This window comes from Sarcophilus harrisii, chromosome 4, assembly GCF_902635505.1.
Source record: "Sarcophilus harrisii chromosome 4, mSarHar1.11, whole genome shotgun sequence".
Taxonomy (NCBI): Eukaryota; Metazoa; Chordata; class Mammalia; order Dasyuromorphia; family Dasyuridae; genus Sarcophilus; species Sarcophilus harrisii.
Genome location: NC_045429.1, coordinates 43,693,450 through 43,716,053, shown reverse-complemented (window position 1 = coordinate 43,716,053; position 22,604 = coordinate 43,693,450).

The window sequence follows — 22,604 nt, the reverse complement described above, 5'->3', positions numbered from 1 at the left end:
GCTTGAACAGTAATGGCATTACACTTTGCTAAGACATAAGTGAGATGATTAAGTTGTTATGAGTCATTAAAAACTTAGAAAAATAATAACCCTATTCCATTAGATTATTCACTAGTTCATGTTATCTTTGACTTTTGGCAGAATGGTGTGCGTTTCCTTTCAGACAGATGTTTTATACTAGTATTCTGTAGTTCCAGTTTATTTTATGTATCTATGTATTTATGTATCTTTTTATCTATTTATGTATCTATCTACATATACACTATATGTGTATGTACGTATATATATGCATATATACATATATATTTCAACCCAAATGCATTCACATATTCACTTATATCCCTTCCCAACAATAAATAATATTTAAAACCATGAAACCTAAAACTTCAGCCTCCTTAAAGATAACTTTTATTCTTCATTATATGAGACTATTTGTGGTTTTTACAAGAAGCACATAATTAATGAAAATGTTAAAGTATGAAAAACCAACTCATATGTCAACAACAACTAATAGAAAGGTCACTGGATTTGGAGTCAGAAAAACCTGATTTCAAATTTTAGCTCTGTCATTTATCTGTGTAATCACGACATCACGTGGCATTTTTGGCCTTAGTTTACTGATCTATTAAATGAGCTAGTGGTACAGGATAGCCTCTAAATCCTGTCTGATTCTAAATCTATAATCCTTTGAGGTCATAATTCTCTTATCTACAGAAGGAGGGAATTGTAGTTGATGTTCTCTTGGATTGCTTTCAGTTCTGAAGCTGTGATCCTATGATCTGACTGACATGTTCCTTACACTGGCTATCTTATTCTTTCAGGGCATTAACTAATCATGTTTCTCTAGCAAGATTCCTTTCCTGGAGATTAGAGTGATAGTATAAACTTGCACTTACTCTAAGATATCATTTTCCATCATTAAATATAAAGATGTTTATATTCATTGTCTTGCTATGACCAAATAATATATCACCAATTGGACAGTTTATTGTGGATGAGCTTTTGTTTCTTAGCTGGAACTGAAGACTTACAATGACACCTCTAATAAGAGTTTATATTTCATTGACCTTTGAGTCTTTGAGCAACTGGTCTCCCTCTGTGATTTAGCTCTCCCTGAAATAAAGGATTTTTTTTTAACACTAATATTTTCTCCACAAGAGTCATTATAGTATATGAACAGGGAGACCTCAAAGTAAGAGAGATGTAGGTTCAACACTCACAACTGACACATACTGACTAGGTCACCCTCAGCCAATCATCTAATCTCAGAGCCTTAGGCAAATCTCTAAGAATATTAATCTTACAAAAATTACTGATCTCATCTGCAGTTCCCAATGATGATGAAATCACAAGTGTGATTTTAAAAGAATCTTCTAATGAAGCTGTTTTTTAGAAGTCCAATTTGAAGATCACAAGCAGGAAATAGAAGGACTCATGATACATGTAACCCAACCAAAGAGAATTTGATGATGAGAAAAAATCATCCGAAAGATGTTAATCCATATAGTGAGGGAGAATATGGACCAATTACTTAATGAATGACGAAAAAAAATTAAAAACAATTCCCCATGTATTTGTTTATTATCCACAAAATGATAAGAGGTGTGGCAGCAATAGCCCTGTTGAGAATTTTTTAGAGTCCACAAGCAGAAATCACAAAAGAAAAGAAAGTCAAAGAGAAGGTTAGATCTGTTGGACAGAGTATACACACAATCAATCAATATGATTGATATCATAGATCAATCAAAATTCTCCAAGCAATATTAGTTTCATCTTGCTCTGAAACTCTGGCTATAGAATTTATCTTAATCATATGGCTTAAGTCCCTCATACAGAAGATTGGTAAGATGCATTGCTATAATTTTCCCCCCTTTTGTATTCCAGAAATATGAAGATTTCCACTGATATTTGAAAGTATAGGACATATACCATTTAACCTTACCCAACGAGAGCTGCAAGGACATTAAAATTCTAAGTTGAAGTAAAATTTTATGTGTTTATGGCATTCTCACATAGTGCGGGTCAAATGCTGACTCATGTGCAATAAGAATAATGTGCATTTGTTTGACATTTTATAGGTTTACAAGTACTTTAAAATGCTTTTTCAATTATGAATATAAGAAATCATGAATAAATGTAATTATATCTCAAAATATAATAAACAAAATAAGATAGCATATAAAAACAAGTATTTCTGTTATATGAAATAGGCTTTAGTGTATTTTAACTTGAATGGAGTAGTAACAAAATTGTCTTTTCTTAGTTTTGCTTTCTTCTGTCTTTAAAAAAATTTAAATTGATGTTCTTTACCTTCCTTCCTTCTTTCCTTCCTTCTTCCCTCCCTCCCTTCCTTCTTTTGATTTCTTTGTTTCTGTTTCTTTGCTTCTTCCTTCCTTTTTTCCTTTCTTTCTTCTTCCTTTCCTTCCTTCCTTTTGTTCTTTCCTTTTTTTGCTTTTTCCCCTCTTTTTCTTTCTCTCTTTCTTGCTCTTTCCCTTCCGCCCTCTCTCCCTTCCTCTCTCTTTCTCTCTCTTCATCTTTCTCTCCTCTTCCTCTCTCCCTCCCTCTCTTCCTCTCTCCTCCCTCTCTTCCTCTCTCCCTCCCTCCCTCCTTCCCTCCTTCCCTTCCTTCCTTTTTTCCTTCCTTCCTTCCTTCCTTCCTCCCTTTTTTTCTTTTCTTCCTATATCTCCTGTGCTACCCAGCTTCCTCAGATATACACAAGGAAACATATTTCTGGGCCCGACACTGTTAAACAGATTTAGATAAGTTTGACAGTGTTCCAAGAAAGATAATAAATATGGTAAAGGACTTCAAATCAATCCATATGAAGATTTTCTGAAGAAACTGGAAGAATTAATCCTGGAAAAGAGGAAACATGAAGACACTGATACCTGTGCTCATATACTTGAAAAGCCACTGTAGGAAAGAGATTAGACTTTTTTTTTTTTTTTTTCTCTATTTGGCTTTAGGAAACAGAACTATCAGGAGTGGGTTTTAGCTCTTTCTTCTGTAAACTAAATGTGGTGCACTAGATGGCTTCTAAGACATTTCCCAGTTCTAAATTCTGAGCCCATGACAGTCAAGCAATAAACAAAGATGTAAAAAGCTTATTTCATGTTAGGTACTACATTAGGCACTGGGCAGTAAAAAACAAACAAATAAATAAACAAACAAACAAAAAAAACAAACAACTTAAAATTTACTGGAGAGACATTGTGATATAAGAGCTCTTGTTTAAATTTATACAGTAACAACTGTGAAAAAAAATCAACTTTGAATGACTTTACAAGTCTGTTCACCACTCTTACCACTCATGATTCCAGAAGACCACTGAGGGTGCAGGTTCCCCCACATCCTAACAAAAAGATTGTGAACTCAACGAATAGAATGAAAGCTATGTTTTTAAGTCTGTCAAGAGAAGAAACTTGTTTCACTTGGTTAGGCAAAAGGGAGGGAGGTAAATAACACAATGGATACATCTGTAGATTTGCATTTGGGAATACCTGAGTTCAAAGGAATCTCAGACATTTCTTAGTTTTGTGACCTTGAGCAAATCACTTAATCTCCTTCTGCCTCAGTTTCCTTATCTGTAAAGTGGGGATAATGATAATACCTACTCCTCAAGGTTTTTGTGATGATAAAATAATTTGATATATGCAAGTATTTTCCAAATGTTAAAATACTATAGAAAGCTAGCAATCATCATTAATTAAAAGATTTTTTTCACACATTTTTTGGGAGAATGGGTTGAATCATAAAAGGTAAAATAAATCTTTGTTAAGTAATAAAATAATAATAATTTGAAGTGCTCCTATTCAACGTGATGACATTACTGTTCCACTCTGCTCACATTCCAGAGAAAACTTCTGGACCATAACCCATGAGCTTCATTTCATTTACAGAGTATTCCAACACTGAATTGACATTAGCCTGGCTCAGTGGTGGCAGCTCTAGTTTGGTTGAAAACCTATCAGGAGATCAGGGATTATCTGGATTGTCCCTCAAATTTAAAAACAACCCTTGGCACAGTCCCTGTGTCTCCACTGACCCTCTAGGAATCTACTGGCAAGCATTCTGCCTTCTGGTCCCTGGCTCTGGTGTAACACAACTATTAATAATGTCCTTGCCTCTCAGTATGACAGGATGTGCTACTCTTGGGCCCCTCACCTTTGAAGTGAAATGAAATCCTCTGGCTTTCATTTGCCTAATGAAAACCTCAGCCTAAAAGTTGTCCCATTCCGGAGCACATATGGAGTCTGGTAATCTAGTTTGGGCAAGAGCCACCATATGCTGTCTCTACACTGAGAGTCCTTGTCTAAATTTGAATCAGGTGCTAATTATTGGAATGGGAAGCAGGCCCTCCACCCAAAGGAAATCCTTCCCCCTCTTCCCCTCATGGTTATGTGATATCCATGGTGTCCATCCAGTGTCATATTATGTATGGATTGGGGCCAGCTTGTTGCCGTGAGTCTAAAATAATAAAACTTTTACTTTGAGGAGCCTCCTTGCTTTTTATGGGCTCACACAAAGAAGTTTAATGGAAAAATACTGTTTTTGAAGTCATAAGATCTGTTTCCAAACTTCAATTTAGCTACCTGTGTGACCATAGACAGGTAATCACTTATCTCAGTTTCCTCATCAGTACAATGACAATTTTGGACCTAAGATGTACCTAAGATGTCTTCCAGGTCTACATCTTTAACATTTGCAAGGCATTTTACATGTTATCTCATTTGGACTTTAAAACAACCCTGCTGTAGTGGTGGTGGTGGTGGGGCTATTTTATTACCATTTTACAGAAGAGGAAACTGAGGATCACATAAAGACTAAAACCAGATTAGAACTAGGTGTTCATAATTCTGGAGTTCCTTCTAGTTCTAGCTAGTTCTGGGAACTTTTGCTCAACTAAGAATGGTTTGATTTGTTCCAAGACTTGTTTCTGTGGAAATTGTGATTAACATTAAGAAAAAAACAATTTAGGCCAATTTAAGATTGCTACTGAAGGAGAGTGGGCCCTGACACAAATGTTTATTAGTTGGAGCCTCTGACCTTCTCTCCCTCTTCTAGACATACATACAACAGGGAGTAGTGGCTGTGAGGGTCAGGAGAGAAGGTGGTTCTCAAATGTTGGTGTAAAGCAGCCTTCTACAAGTAGATGGTCTGTGGACAGGAATATGGTGTTAGTTACAGCCAAGTCAAGAGACTGAGACTCAAAGTCAAGCAAAGTTAAAAACAAAATCAGTATGAGGGGAAAGGTCATGAAGGGAAGTAAAGATGAAAGTCTGAGAGAAAACATCTGGGAGTACTGATGGGATGGAGGAGGAGAGAAGGAGAGTGGTGAGCTTTCTAGTAGGCTTTCTGATGCACTTGGGGATATTTTCTAAATTACCTCCCCCCAGTTCCCCTACTTATTGAATAGTAACAAAGTCACTGCCATTATTGTGAATTTGGTTTGCTCAGTATCAAGGATCAATAGAAGCCAAGAAGGCAGTGGTTGAAAATTCCATTCTGGGTGAAAACTTGATTACTAGTTCTGCTTGGTGCTAGCCTGTTTTCATCAGAGTCTAAAGGTGGTCAAGGTGGGAAAGAAAGTTTACTTGCTTAGCACAAACTCCCTTTTCTCTCTCCGGGCAGTATAGTGGATATAATGCTGAGCCTGGAGTCAGGAAAACCAGAATTCAGCATCAGATATTTATTATTTGTATGGCCCCGAGTAAGTCATTTAATTTCAATTTGCCTTAATTTTTTCAGCTGTATAAAAGAAGATAATAATATCCCCTGCCTCACAAGTTTGTGGAAGGGATAAAATGAGATAAAGTTCTTAGTACCTAGCAAACAGCAAAGACTTAATAAATGTTTATTTGCTTCTTTTTGTCATTTTTTTCTCTATCTGCCTCTACCCTACCCCTCATCCCATGGCTCCAACTGAATCTTTTCACATTCCCTCTGCACAATTTCTTGTGATGTTCTGCTTGGCTTCAGAGAACAGTGAGTGGGAGTTAAAAAGAAGTAGATTTAGGCACAATTTCATGAGAAGAAATATGTCCTCACTTGAAGAGCATTGGAGAAGAACAGGCTCCTTTAAGAAACAGTACACTGAGGACAGATAGGTGGTGCAGTGGATAGGATACCAGCCCTGAAGTCAGGAGGACCTGAGTTCAAATGTGACCTTAGACACTTAACACTTCCTAGCTGTGTGACCCTGGGCAAGTCACTTAACCCCAATTGTCTCAGCAAAAAAAAAAGAAAAGAAAAGAAAAACAGTGCACTCCATCTTTTCAAAGGTCTTAGGATAGAAGCAAGGGAACATTTGTTGAGTTAGTGAGAATTCTTCCTGAGTTATAGATAGGAATAGATTACCAATCAGATTCTTTTAAGCTCTAAAATTCATAAAATATTGAAAGCATAATTTCCTGCACACTGAAAAGATGAATATCCCATCTTACTGTCTTCAAGAAAAGAAGTTTCTATCATGGAATTATATCACTTAATCAGATTATATTCTTCAGTTTCTCATTGGAAAAATCTTTTGAAAAAATATTGAAACAGCGTACTTATTTTGTCCATATTTGTAATTTTATCTGTGGGGAAATCCCAACATGAATAATTACACCACTAATGTAGATTGGAAACTGTTTGGATGATGATAATGGTGGTGAGGATGATGATGATGATGACGATGGTTTCCTCGAGGCAAATGACTTGCCTACAGTCACCATATGTCAGAGGCAACAATTTAACAAGAGTTCTTGCCTTGGTCCATTATTCCATACTACTTCTCAATTAAGAAAAACCTTTTTCACATATTATAAATCCACTGAGTTTCCATTTGGCCTGTAAAATTGGCAAGATCCAAATTCAGTAATATTTAGCATCCTTCCTTATGACTTCAAAATTCCATGTCTAAGTTTGCTCCTGCTCTCCTATCATTGTGCTGCCAGAGATCCTGACTGTTTGCCTCAGATACTGCTAAAGCTATTCTAATCATACTAGGCTGCAGGGCTTCCTTTAGAAACAACTCAGATACTGATATGAGAATGACTATGCATCATCACACTCAAAGAGGTCTTTAAGAACCATGACTAACCTGCTCATTAAATACTTGAATTTGTATCATTTTAAACCACAGCCCAAGTCCCAGGTGAAGTGCACTGAATGCTAAGCAGAATGGGCAAAGGAGCCAAGTTCATTTTTAAGTCCCTCAGTTCTGAATGAAATCCAGGGTCAATATATGCAGAGTAAAGAGATTCAACTATTTACAAAGAACAGACCATATTTCTACCCTAACATAACCAAGGAGTGCAATATTACTAAATATGATTCTAAATATGAAAGAGGCCGTATAAACCTCAAGTTTTCTCTGAGTCATGGAATGGCAAATGGCTTATGGGAAATTTGGCTGCCCCTTTTATCTACGAAGAAAGGCTTTGTGCCAAGGTTCGAAGCTGAGAAATAGAACCTAAAAGGATTCTCCACTGTCCAACATGTATTGATTCTACCCAACTTGTCATCATCTGCCAATTTTAAGGGAAGCAGAATGTGATACCTGCCATTTTCAGATAACTGCAGTTTTCCAAGTGCATTTATATTCATTATTTTATGTTATTGTAGTAATAATTGTGTGAGGTAACTTATGAAGCCCAGATAGGTTAAGGGATTTGCCTAAGATCACATATCTAGCAAATGATAGTGATGAGACCAAAACCTAGATGTTCTGATTGATCTCCCCTTGTTGTAAGGTTCAATACCTACCAGCTACTCTGTATGTGTTCTGTATGTACCAAGTCATATAGTCTTCCTATTTTGGAATATATTCTTGAAAATAAGGCCAGTTTTTGTCATGGGCTGAAAAAATGCTAATACTTAGTCCATAATAAACATTAATTATTGGTTGATTAATTATTTTATGATATTACACCTCAATATGGAAAACAAAGGGATAAAGTGATAGTGTCAGTCTTGTTTCCTGGCTTTAAGGGACACACACACACACACACACACACACACTCATGTGAACAAGCCAATGACTGAGCTTTGCCATTTTGGAGAATGTTTTAGAAATCCCCCATGACTGTGAGTGAATCTTCACCATTCACAATAGCTCTGATACTCATATAATGTTTTAAAGTTTGCAAAGCTTTTTCCAAGCATTGGATAATTTGAGAGTTTTAATAACACTCTGGGCAAAAGGGTTATTGTTATCCTCCTTTTATATATGAAAAAAATGGAAAGAAATGCTGTCTTGCTGGGAAAGACACAGTTAGTGAATATCTGAGAAAGGATTCACACCCAAGTCTTTGTACTATTAAGTCAGGTATTTTTTCCACTGACTACACTGAGGCATGTACCATCTGGTATTTTCAGGTGCATTAATCCTGTTGTGATTATTGCATAGAAGCAACAATTAGCACTTTATCTTAGACTGTCTTGTCTAATTTATTTCAGTCGAATTTCTAATACCCTGATTGGTACTGCCTTCTCCCTTTCATTGTTAAACATCTTGAACAAATAACCCATATGTGCCTACTTTTAATTTCTTTAACATTCTCTTGCTACTTGGACTTTTGCAAATCTTTGCAATTTGGCAATGACCCATTTCTTCCCTTCACCCTGGAGAGACTCCATGTATGCTACTGAAACTGATACTTAGAAAGACACCAATCTTCTAATTATTGGAACCCATGGCCTTTAGTGAGGACTCTTCTCCTCATCCTTTGCAGCATCTGAATCTATGTATCCTTCCACCTGATTTCAGACCTTCTTCTTGGCTTTCCAGATAGCTGACTCTTCTTTGTCTCCCGCTACCTCTCTGGACAGTAGTTCTCAATCTTCTCTCTTTAAATTCATTGCAATTAAGCAAGTATTTATGAAGTATCTACTAGGTACATCTTTTTTAATATTCTCCTTTTCTTTGTATGGACATGTCTTTATCTTCTCAAATTCTATATAAAGTATACACAGACTCTACTGTCAAGCTGAAAATTCTATGGGCTCAGGACCAGTGATGAACTATGTTTTTTATTTGTGGATCAACCTAAGTTTGAAAGACATCGACTCTGGGAAATGATCACTTTTTTTTTTAAACAGCCAAAGCATGAAGCTAATCCAAAGCATGAAGAAGCAATGATCTGCATGAGTGATGAGTCAGGGGAAGGGGAAGGGGTAAATGTGGACTAACTGACTGGCCAATACAGTCACAAATTCTTGAAGCATTATAGTATGGGTAAAGTGCTTTAATTGCACTTTGAGATTCAAAAATGGCTCTGGTGGTATATAGCACTGGATCTGGTGCTAGAGGATATGTTCAAATTGGAAATCTCCCCCTCCCTCTAGTCCTCTGGGCTCTTATCTTTAAAAAATCATAAATAAAAGGATTTCATAGAAAATACATTTCTTCATCCTCTATTTTATCTATCCTGGTTTTTATCATGCTGAACCAGACCTTCATTCTTTTTATCATGTTGGTCAATGTTGTTGCTTTCTCCTCATCAACAGAAGATTCCCCAAAAATTGAGCTTAAGGAGAAAATGGGTGGTCCAGGGACTCCTATTCTTTGATTGACAAGTTGATATTAGTGGAAACTACCACATATGTAGAAAACAGTGTGAAAGAAGATATGCCAAGAAACTTGTTAATGAAGTAACTGTGACTGGAGGAAAAAAAAATATCAGTTGAAGTGCTTTTGATTTGATTGAAAAGTCAATAGCTGTAGCCCCCAAGAATAAGACAAATTCCTCAGCTCCTAAGAGCAGGAGTCTTCTTCAATTTGCCTCAATAGTGATCCAAGAAGATTCTGAGCTTCAGAATAAACCCACTTCATTAAGACGGCAAAAAATAGTGAAGATTCTTGTGAAAATGGGGCTCTCCACTTGGATGCTATTTGACAATTTAGGGCTTATAGGATTTTAGGATTATAGGGTTAGGACTGTAATAACTTCCAACCTCTTCATTTCACAGATGAGAAAATAGGGTTAGTGACAACTGACAGGCAGATTAAAAAAATAAACCATTTAACTTGTTAGGTAGAGGGACTTTGTGGAAGAGCTTTTCTAAAATGAGAAACTATTGCACTCATTTCACTGCCTAATTACTAGAGAGTACGTATCAGTCCCAGACTTATTCTATCTATTTCTCCCTGTCTCATAGGCTCCTGCTTCATAGCTGTGGAATGGTCCCCTTCCCTCATATTCAATTTTCCACATGCTCTCTTAAAACAATCCTTATAAAGTCAAAACCTTATGGTTACCTAGATCACAGTCAACCATTTCTATTAGGAAGCTCAGCTCTCATTTCACTTGCTTTAGGCACATTCCCTCTTGCTTATGATTAAGGTACAGCTCTAAGTGTGATATCAATAATGATAAGTATTGCATTACCTCCTCTGCTCCCATTTTCCAGAGGGATTTCCTGCTTTGCAGAGATTGAAGAATATGGGTGTGAATGTCAGATTTTATCAAAGTGATGTTTAGTTCTACTAAACAGTCCCCTACCCTCTTTTTTATTTTTTATTATAAGGAATGGCTCACTGGGAATGGGAACAGAAAAGTTTGTATTGGAAATATATAAAGATATCATTAGAAATTCATTTGTTAATCTCCATTACATCATATTCTCCTTAAAGACAGGGATGGTATCTTATTTCATGGAATCACAGATGTTTTCTACATGCCACACACATAGATAATTCACACAGAAACCAAATTCCAAAATCACTGAAACTACAGTTGTCACATCAAAATTATTTTGCAAAAAAAAAAAAAAAAAAAAAAACGCGAATTAATTAACAAGTCCATTTGGCATTTTGATTCTGGCACAATTATCTAGATGGGTAGATGGAGCAGAAAAGGATGGCCTGGTATGAAACTTACTTAGTATGTGACTAGAGCCAGGGAAAGAAACAGGTCACACTGTAGCTTTCTATCTTAACCAATTATTCTTCTTACCAAAATCTAAATTCAGGTATCTTTTTTTTCATCTTGTCAAATTTATAGCTATTTTCACTGACTTATAGCTACATAATGGAATGAAAATGAGGACTTTTGGAATTACATATAGAATATGCATTAGTAAATACTGCTAAATGACTTCAGCAAAAAGTATACAGCATTTAAATTACCTTTCCTCTACTTTTAAAAACTTTAATCTTACTAAGAAGTTAAGTACTGGTACCAGCACTAGTGTTACTACTACTACTACTACTATTAATACTACTACTACTACTACTGCTGCTGCTGCTGCTGCTGTTGTTGCTGCTGCTGCTGCTGCTACTACTGCTACTATTACTATCATTATCTACTACTACCACCATGATAACTATTACCACCACTATGATTACCATTATTATCACTATTACTACTACCACCACTACTACTACTGCCATGATGACTATTACTACTACTACCACCATACCACTACAACTATTACTACTACTACTACTATTATCACCACTACTACTAACATAATCATCTGTGATGACCAAGTATTTTAAAATCAGCCGGAGTCAGAAATTCAGGTTAAGGGAAAATCTTCAATCTTTATTCTCAGTAGAGGTGAAGAAGGATTGGAGGTGAAGGTGGATTAACAATGTCAGCAGCTGTGTCAAGAAGCCAGTCAGACCAGAAGTCAGGAGACCAGAAGCCACCAGAGCAGAACCCAGCCAGCAGTCTCTCTCCGCCTCTCTTCCTGCCCCTCTGCCTCCACCCATCAAAATCGTCATTTCCTATACAACACATCAGGACTTGCACAAAGAGTGGGCAGAGGCCATTCTTTCTCCAAGCATATATATTAATGGAGTATGGTTCAATTACTATTTAGCCTCACGTGCTTGGGACCTCAGTGCATCAACTCAAGCTTCAGCCCATTACAATCATCATTGCTGCTATCACTCCTGTCACTACCACCATTACTGCCAACACCACCACTACTATCACTATTATTACTACTACTATTGCTTTTGTAACTACTATTACCATTATTATTATCATTGCTACTTATTAGCTATTATGGTTAGTTTATTAGTATTTTCATTTTATACATGAGGAAATTGAAGCAGACTGTTAAGTGACTTGTCCCAAATCATAAAATTAGTAAGTGTCCAAGATATGATCCGATTTCAGCTCCTCCTGACTCCCAGTCGAGTACTCTATCCACTGCACTGCCATCAAACAATTCAAGGCAGATTAAACCAAATTGTAAAAATGTGAGAAGTACCTTTCAAAAATTTGTTAGTGATAGAAGTAGAAATAGAATTGCTATATTCATAATCCTCAGTCAAGTAGTCAACAATTATTAATTACGGATTTAGTCCTTTGTTCTGACACTGTATTAAGTTCTGGGGATTCAAAGACAAAAAATGCATTCTTTGCTCTCAAGTTCACATTCTAGTGGAAGAGACAATAAATAACTAGTTATAGATAAGATGTATCAAAGTAAATAGGAGGTGGTCTCAGAAGTGGAAAAAAGCACTTTAAATAGTGAATATCCATTAATGACTGTAGTCCCCTCATGCTAGAAAATCCCTCCAACATGCTAGGATTCTTTTCCCATTCAGTGTGTTATTTTTAATTCCATTTTTGGGAAAGGCCATGAATGGCTAAACTTCTTTCCTTTATGACTGTGCTTCAGACTTTCTTGACTTAAATACCACTACTCATCTGCAGCTACATTATGGAATTTCACTCCTGGGGGTCTTCCTGACTAGAACACCCATAAGTCTTGCTGGAACAACCCTCTGCCACACTGATCTCTTTCACTACTGGTGGATTCGTCCCAGTTCTGCCATGTTGGGCAGGGGCTTAGGCCATAAACCTTCATTTCCTGCCCTCCCCCCACTCTGTGCTTTCGACTTTTTGAATTTCAATACCAGGGTATCATCAAATGGTGTAGAAAATGGGCAGTGCCATCCCTTTTCTGATCTCTTTTGTATATTGTCTTTCTCTATTAAAACATAACCCCCTTAAGGATAAGAACTACCTTTCATTTTGTTTATATTGGTATTGCTAGTGGCTAGTGTAGTGCTGATCTCTAATAAGTCATTGAGCATGTAATAAATCCTTATTGCCTTATCCATGGGGAAGAATCAGAAAGGCTTCCTTATAAGGTGGGATTCATGCTGACTTTTGAAGAAAACTTGAGGAACTAAGATGTGGAAATAAGAAGAGGGAGCTTCTAGGAGTGAACAGATGGTTCAAAGGCATAGGGATTGGAAATAGGCAGTCATGTTAGTGAAATATCAAGGGACCGGTTTGGTTTGGCTGTAGAATATATAATATAATATAATATAAGAAAACTGAAAAAGTAGGAAGATGTCATCCAGGTTATAAGGTATTCAAATATTTTGATTTCAAAGGGAATAGGTCTGGAAGATTGAGATGGGGTATGTGTGTGACATGATCAGATCTGCACTTTGGCTTCTTAGTGGAGGATAGAGTAGAGTGGGGAGATATGAGACAAATTAGAAAACTATAACAGCAGGAATAAGGGAATGAACTAGGGTAGTGACTTCATGAGTACAAAAAAGTATACTCAGGAAAGTTATTGTGAATTCATCAATGAAAAGATTTGACACTGGATTAGATGATAGGATGAATAAGAATGAGAAGTTGGGGGTAAGACCAAAGTTACAAGCTTGGGTATCTCTGAGGCTTGGGGAGGGAGGGGATTTTGACAGTAATAGGGAATTTGTATAAAGATTGAGAATTTGCAAAAAAAATAATGAATCAGTTTGGGGAATGGTTATTTTACAGAAGTTCTAGTTTGAAATGTTTAATAAACAAGTGGAGATGTCTATCTGGAACTCAAGAGAAACTTAGGCTGGCACATGGGATACAAATTCTATATCATTCTTGATAATAATGATATTTATATAGCAATATACATGCAATCAGGTAGTAAAATAGACACTATAATAAAGGTTTGCACTGCCCATGTAAGAAAGATATCCACATGGGTTATCTAAATTGTGACTGTTAGATGGCATTGATAGACAAAATAAGAGAGGATTCTGAGGAGAGGCGAGTCAACAGAGTTACTGGTGGCAGATCAGGTAAACCTTTGATTACCTCTAGGCTTGGCATTCTTTCCCACTGTTTCAAAGAATATACCAGACTAGAATTATGTCTATCTATCTCATTGAAAATCACTGGTCTATGGGTACAGTTAGATTCAAAACTAAAAACTGTTTTTCTTGCCTTTTCTTTATAGTTGGGAGGGTTATTCCTGGTGTAGACCTACAAGCTTACCTTCCCACCAAACACTGGTTACACAAAAAGTCATGACAGATAGTGAAAAGAGAATACATTCATACCCAAGCAGATAGCGTACAGAAATTACGAACTTTGCAGATGAGAATATAACAGAAAATACTCAGAGTGAATCAGCTGTTTAGATGGAAGTGAGATCAGAGCAGATCTCAATTCAGTTTAGGAAGTCCAATCTCACCCAAGGAGAAATTCCTCAAACACTCTATAAAGAAAGAAAGAAATTAAGAAAATGTTGTGGGATTCGTTTCCTCTACGTATCTGCAGCTTTCAGAATCTTTCTTTGTCTTTCCATATGTCTGTAAATCAGTCCCAAAGAGTAGTGTTCTACTGGAGAAAGCAAGCCTTTCCTGCCAAGCTTTTGAATCAATTCTATCCCACATTTACTCATGAAACATTGAGTTAAGTACTCTCTCTACCAATTAAGACATTCATTTGACTTCTGTGACTCCAGAATTCCTTCAGTAAAATTGGGAAACTAATATCTACTATAACCTGGATTTCTATCCAAGTATGGGACATTTTCCATGTAACTTGTACATAGTCATATAACTAGTAAATGATACAAGAAAGGTTTAAATCCATTCTCCCTAACATCTAGTTCAATGATAAATTCACCATGCCACACTGTCTAATCTAAGATATCTTTGACATTATATCTTTTTTCACTTATTAATTTTAATTATGTAAGACATTTGTGGTGATAATTTTCAATAAGATGAGGGCTATAGAACACTATAGTTAGAGTTAGGAGAACCCCTGACTTCTTCCTTCCTTTCTTTCTTCCTTCTTTTCTTCCTTCCTTCCTTCCTTCCTTCCTTCCTTCCTTCCTTCCTTCCTTCAGTTCATTTTACAGATAAAGAACCTGAAACAAATAGGGTTAAGAGACTTGCTCAGAATCCCATACCTAGTAAGCATCTGAGGCCAGACTTCTGTCTTCAAGCCCAGTACTCCATCCACTGCATCACACAACTGCCCTAACCTTGATGGTCTGTACTCAATAAATGTAGCCTGATAGGTTGAGTCGCTAATTTCCACATTTGATTTCTTGTGATGCAAAAGTCATTTACATAGGCCATTTGTGGTTAATAGACATATCTGCCCAATCACTTCATAATGTCACTTCACTGCCCCCCACTTTTTGGTGGTGTCACCAATGGAGGATTCATCTAAGAAGATTAGAGTTGGAAGAGAGATGACGTACAGAAAACTTGATGAATCATATATGTGCATGTGCGCACACATACAAATATAATAGCAACTATGTAAGATGAAGAAAAGCAGTATGGAGTGAAGAAAAACTGCAATGATTGATTATAGTACAGAGAAAAGATAATAAAATATACTTCCCTCATCTTGATGGAGATTTCTTTCTCTGTGTTTCTTCTTTCCTTCTCCTTTTTCCTTTCTTTGCTCATTCCTTCCTTTTTTCTTTTTCTTTCTTCCTCCCTTCTTTTCTCCCTCCTTTCTTTTCTCCTTTCCTTCCTCCCTTACTTCCTTCTTTCTTTCCTTCCTTTATTCCTTTCTTCTTTCCTTCCTTCTTCCCTCTCTCTTTTCTTCCCTTCCTCCCTCCCTCCCTTCCCTCCCTCTTTCCTTCCTTCTTTCTTTTCCTTCCTTCCTCCCTCCAAAAGAGAAGTTTCAGAAATAAAGACCAGTAAAATCTTGCAGAAGGAAGCAGGAGCACATGTAGCATTCCTTACAATTCTTGTCATCCCTGCTGGAGATTTCCATCTGCCATTTCCTCTTGTCTGTGTAGACATGCTGAAAAGATACTTCAAAAATCCTGTCAGCAACTCACTCAGAAAGACCTGGAATCTCTTAAAAATAAAAATAAAACCTCTAAACCAAGATATGCCAAGAGAGAGAAAGAGAAATTCAGGTCCACAGAATATTCTAATCAGGGGTCCTTAAAAACAGATCTATTGGCTTTTGGTTTTGTTGTTGCTACCCCACTTTGTTTTCTTGGCAAAGATGCAAGAGGAATTTGCCATTTTCTTCTTCAATTCAGGGCAAACAGGATTAGTGACTTGCCCCAAATCACACAGATAGTAAATATCTGTGGCCAAATTTGAACTTAGAAAGATGAGGTTTCTTGATTTCAAATCCAATGCTCTATAAACTGCACCATCTAGGCACTCTGCTGACTACTTAAGGTGGAGATTAAATATCCTCTATACTTAAAAAAAAAAAAAAAAAAAAAAAAAAGCTTCTGAGCCTCTGTCTCTTTCTAGTTTCTCAGCCTCTGTCTAGTGAGTTTATATCTTTATCTCTCTGCCTTTTTTCTCTTCATCTCTCATTCCCTGTCTCTCTTAATCTCTGTCTCTATTTTTCTGTGTGTGTGTTTCTCTTTTCTTTTCCCTATATTTATCTCTGTATCTGCATCTTGACATATCTGTCTCTCTGTATCTGTCTGTCTTTGTCACTCTCAGTTATTTTCATTGAAACAGCTAAGGCAAAGAGTGCATTTTATCCCTGAAGGATATTACTGTAGGAGACCCTATAAAAGTTAAATTTATTTAATACTTGCAGCAAGTCGACGCTTTTATGATTAATATGGTGCTATTGACCACAGCCTTTTTATATACCATTTCTAGGCTGTGCTTGAAGATCTCTATAAATCATGTAATTTCCATGAGTTTGGGGCCCTGCCTCAGGAAGTTTGATCTAGTTATTGAACCACACACAGAAAATTTGCTGTAAATGTTTTGACTTTTATTTACTATTTTCCCTTCCCCCATAATAAAACATAAAAACAAATGATGGGATAAACTTTGAGGAATAATAGTAAAAACTGAGTAAAATTTCAGCATCCCACATAAGGTAGCTGAATAGTTGCAATATCTCATACTAGATCAACCTTTTTTTTCCCCTTTGAGAAATATGGTTATTTTTTGATTATGCATAAAAATCATATTTAATGCTATTTATCTTGGTTCCTAGTTTGGTATCTCTTTTGGTAATGTTTAATGCTTTGTTGACATATCTCTTAATTGTCCCTGTTCTTCCTGATTTCTTGCTTGGTTTATCAAGCCTTCGACATGTCTGACAACTCATATAGATTCCTAATCTATTCTTTTTTCTCTCTCCCTTTATTTCCCACTCCCCATCTCTCTCTCTTGGCCTCTCTATCTCTCTTTCCCTCTCTTCCCCTCTTGCTCTCCCTCTTCCTTTCTTTCTCTTTGTGTCTGTGTCTCCTTTAGATATTGATAGATATACATTCTTGTATTATATACAGATATATCCACATATGTGATGTATATCCACCTAGGTATCTATATTGTTTGGAATTTCATTGTTTACATCAAAACTTCATCAAAATACAGTGTATTGAAAATACTGCAATTATAAATTTTCTTCATTGATACGAAAAATCTCAGAATTAGAATTTATCATTACTGTATGAATGATTCCAAAATCCATATATTTCCAGTCTAGCTTCTTTCCTGAACTCCTGTCCTATATCACTAACTGCCTATCAGATATCTTGAACTGGATGATATCTTAAGTTTCTTATGCTAAGCATATCCAAAGAAGAATTATGTTATCCAATTTCATTCATTATAGAACAATGAAAATATCCAATAATATAGATAATTAATGGAATTCATTCTCTTGCTTATAAATTTCCTTGTTGTTGTAGAAGTCACTATTATTTTCCCAAGTGTCCAGGTTTGCAACCTTGCATTATCCAAGATTCCTCACTTTCATTTATTTCACATATACAATTAAATGGCTGATTCCTGTTGTTTTGTTCTCTACATTTTATGGCCTCTTTTTTTCAGCCTCTTTCAGGCCCTTATCATCTCTTACCTGGTTTGTTTCAATATTTTAGGTCCCAATCTCAAGTCTCTCTCTACTTGAATTCTTTCTGCACCTAATTATCAAATGACTTTTGCATCCTAATAAGCTGGACACTGACAATATTCGCTTCTAGAAAAATTTTAGGAAGGAAATATCTGACTATTACCCTATCTACTCAACAAGCTCTAATTTTTGCCTGTTACCTCTTGGATCAATTATATACATTCCTCCATCTTACTTTTAAGCTTTTCAGTTTTTCCCTTTTTCTAGTTTTCTAATTTTCTTACATAATCCTCCTTTTCATCCTTCATTCTGTGTTCTAGTCATAATAGTCTACTTAGCTTTTCTCACACACTGCATGCCATCTCAAGTCCCTTGACTGTTTCATTGGCTCTTTTGCTGATTGCAATGCTCATGCTCCTCAATTCTCATTTGTGGTTTACTTCAAGAACCAGCTCATATCCCATCTTTTATAAAAAGCTTCTGTTTCTCACTCTTCTGTTGTGTCCTATTGGTCTATTCATCTGTTTTTAACCAGGGCCTAGCAAATGCTGTGACTATGGCTTTACAAAATAATTTCTCGGATTGACTTGCATGAAACAATCAAGATTGAAATGATCATTTTGCATACATTGTATACATTAACAGCAATGTTGTTTTAAGAATAACTTAGAGTGAATAATAATTTTGACTACTTTTAATACCCAAATTACTTACAGAAGATCTATGACTAAAGATGTTATCTTCATCTGGAGAAATAATTGATAAATAGTAGCATTTACAGAATGATTTTACTTATATTTATAGTCATCTCTAAGGTATGGGTTGAAAGAAGGGGAAAAAAGGAAAACAAAAAAAATTATACTATAATTTCATTTTATATCTAAGAGGAATAGAAAGTTTTACACAGTAATTTTACAGTTTCACATACAATAATATTTATTATTATTATTATTATGCTAAACTACAGACATGCTTGGTTTGTTCCAGAAATTAAAAAATAAAATAAAGATAAAAATTTCATATTTGATAATTCTCTGTTCTCTCCATTTTGTAAATTTTTCCTGCTTATTTTCCTTGTGATTTCATATGTTTACTTCATTCAAACAAGTTTTGTTATTATTTTGGCTAGGTATAAAAAATTAACAGTAATTTGATTGTTATTATATTGAACCTGTAAGGGACTATTGTCATATTTTTATGTTTGCTTTCCAATATTTTTCTATTTATGTATGGATTTTTATTTGCATTTATGTAAATATTTTATAGCTTAGGCCCTAATATTCTATTTTAAAAGGAATTTCTCTTGTTAACATTTTTTCCTGGTTTTTCTAAATGCTATATAGATTTGCTGATGATTCCCATAGATTAATAATTTTGCATCCTGTTACCTATCCAAATTCAGTGTGGCATATGTGTTAACTGGGAAAAAGTAAGATAATTAAATTTATTGACATATACAAAATTTTTTTACATTTTTTACATCTTTACATCTTTGTTTATATGTCACATTTTTACATATAAAAAGATTTTACATCTTTACAAACTTTTACTTTTTAATACTTCTTTTTTTCCCATAATAACTTGTTTTGCATAATTTGGCATGGAGTTTACAAAATTTTGACACATTTTTTGATTCTTCATCATGAAAACACACCATATTGGTATGGTTCATTTTCTGCCAGCTCTAACTTTTATGTAATATTATATAATTTATATTTTATTTTAATTTTATCAATAAAACAAAAAGCAACATAGAATCCCAGAGGGGTTCTAAGTAGATGAGTTGCAAGCTGAGAATGCATGTTCATGTCCATCTCTAGGATAAATTTCCCAAGCTTTCATGCCACGTGACATATTTTCAGACTATATTGTAGTACTTCATTTTAATTTAGGCATTTCTGTAATTCCAGAACAATTATACTTTTTAATATAATAGCAAAACTGTTAGACTTCATCATTCCATCAAAACTTCCAATTTTTAGTTCCAATAAAGTAAAAACTCCCAACATAATTTGTTGGAAAAGATGTTTTCAGTCTTAAAATGATACACATTTTCTAAAAGCTCACTTAATATAGCCCTGAGGTAAAACATGAATTTTATCAGTGAGATATAGATATATTTTCCATTCTTCAGTACTCCAGCCTTTGTATTGTTTTGACCATAGCAAGTATGTTGTTTTTAACTGCTCTTACCATTCTTGAAAACTCAGGAAGCCTTTGACATACTGTCAAATAATCAGTAATAACTCCCTTTAACAGCCATTTTTCTCTGAAAGTTTTTGTTTATTATTTGAGAATTAATTAGGCTATTTTGCAGCAGTGACATGTCAACACCTTATGCTTTTTTCTTCTTTTTCATTCTCAACTTTATTTTTCTTTGTGTTTTGTAACTGTTCTGGTTTCATTGTGAGTATGAATTATCCTTGAAATGCTTGACTTCCTTATATCATCAGTCACTGAAATATTTCTAACAAGTTATTGAAATGTACTCTTTAAGAACTACAACTTTTGAATATTTCCTTAGGGTAATATTGCTTCGCAGAAACCACAGAATTGAAAACATGACACACTGGAGCAGCCTGAGAATCGTCCTTCAACTGAAAGGGAACTAACAATAAAGTAACCAAATCAATTCAGATTCAAATGGTTAAAAGTGTACATTCTGAGTCTGGGTTCAAAATTAAGAGAATAGACACAAACAGACACACACACATACACACATACACACAAACACACATACACACACATAGCCACCACCACTACACTATCATCAACATAAATAAAAATTGATAAAAATATTCACTCTGCCCAACAAATCTTAGACATACTCTTCTATCAATATCTCTAGAGTCCAGAAGAAAGGAGCCTTAAACTTATAGATCTTGTGGGAAAGGTGGATAACATACCTCCTTGAATGCTGGAAGTCCTTTTCTCTACAATTTGAGCGAAATGCAAGGATTTCTCCCAAAACACTATTTTCTTCAGGGACCTCATTGCAAATCTGTAAATCTAGTTTGTCCTTGACTCCCAATGATATACGCACTGTATTGTCAGCTCATCAAAATGATATCTTATGTTCAAAGAAGTAAGTCACAGTAAATCTGTGGAGAGGAGATTGTTCAGTTAATTTCTTAGTGACCATGTTTTATAATGCCATATCATTTGCCAATAGAAGTAATTTTGTCTTCTTACTGCTGATGTTTATACTTTTAATTGTGTTCTGGCCTTATTATCATAGCTACCAATTCTAGAAGTATGTCAAATAATAGTGGGGAGTAGAGGAATTCTTGGTTTGCTTGTTCTAGAAGCAATTCTATTGTTATTTTCATCACAAACAATGATAGTTTGGATTTTAAATATATGCCATCTAGCATGTTCAAGAAGGATTTTTTTATGTCTGTTTTATATATATCTATAGACTCTTCATTTTATAAAGAAAAAATCTAAGATCTGAATTGGTTGATTATTTTTTTTGATATAACACAAATAGTCAGTTGGAAAACTAGTAGTTGAGTCAGTCTTTCTAAATGTAGCCTTCTTTCCATTACATTTTAAAGAAACTCCCTCTTTGAAATCATTTCTTTGACTAGACCAAATATCGATCAAATGTCTTCTTTGAGCACAGTACTGCACTACGTACTGGAATACACAGATAGATTAAAAAAAGGGTCGCTGATCTTAAGAAATTTACAATCCAATAGGAGAAGGAACTATATACATTACTGTGAAACAAGGTGTGACTGGGATCAATGCAAAGGGGAATTCAGGCAAAACTCTATGCAGATCTGAAGAGAGACTGATCGTTTTCATATGGAGAAGTTGGGGAAGACTGGTTATAAAATAAATGTCCACTGCCTGACTAAGAAGGGGAACTGTGAAGTAGGGCAGGAACCACCACTGGATATTAGCCCATAAGGAATAAAAGGGAAGGAATCAGGTTCCTGTGTCTAATGAAATTCCAAATAGCCAGACCTTGACATAAGGCATGAAACCAAGCCTGGCTGAGGGTAAACACAATTCTATGTCCTTTGTTCTATTTATAATGTATTTCTTAGTTTGTTTTGGATAAGTTGCCTCTTTTTTCCTTTTTTTTTTTTCTTTGTGAGGAGCTATTTTATTTCCTGTTTGGAATGATGAAAATCCCTGGAGGAAATAACTCTTAGTTTTTGTTCTTATAGTTAATTATAGAAACAGTAATGATCATGAATGTTGGTGTTAACATTCCTTTAAAAAAAGGCTGTAATATTTATACGGTTTTGGGCATGTATATTGTATGCACATATATAAATATATGCATTTGATTACATATATAAATATATGTATTAGATTAAATATTTAAATATATGTAATAGATTATTAGATAATAATAATTAGATTAGATTAGATAATTCATTCATAAACAAGCATGGGATGTTCTGCCAGGTATTGTGGAAGACATGATACACACATATGTATATATATGTATTTATGTATACACAAACATCCATATGTGCATAAAATACACATAGCATGTAAGATCTATAACATATATACATATGTGTATAA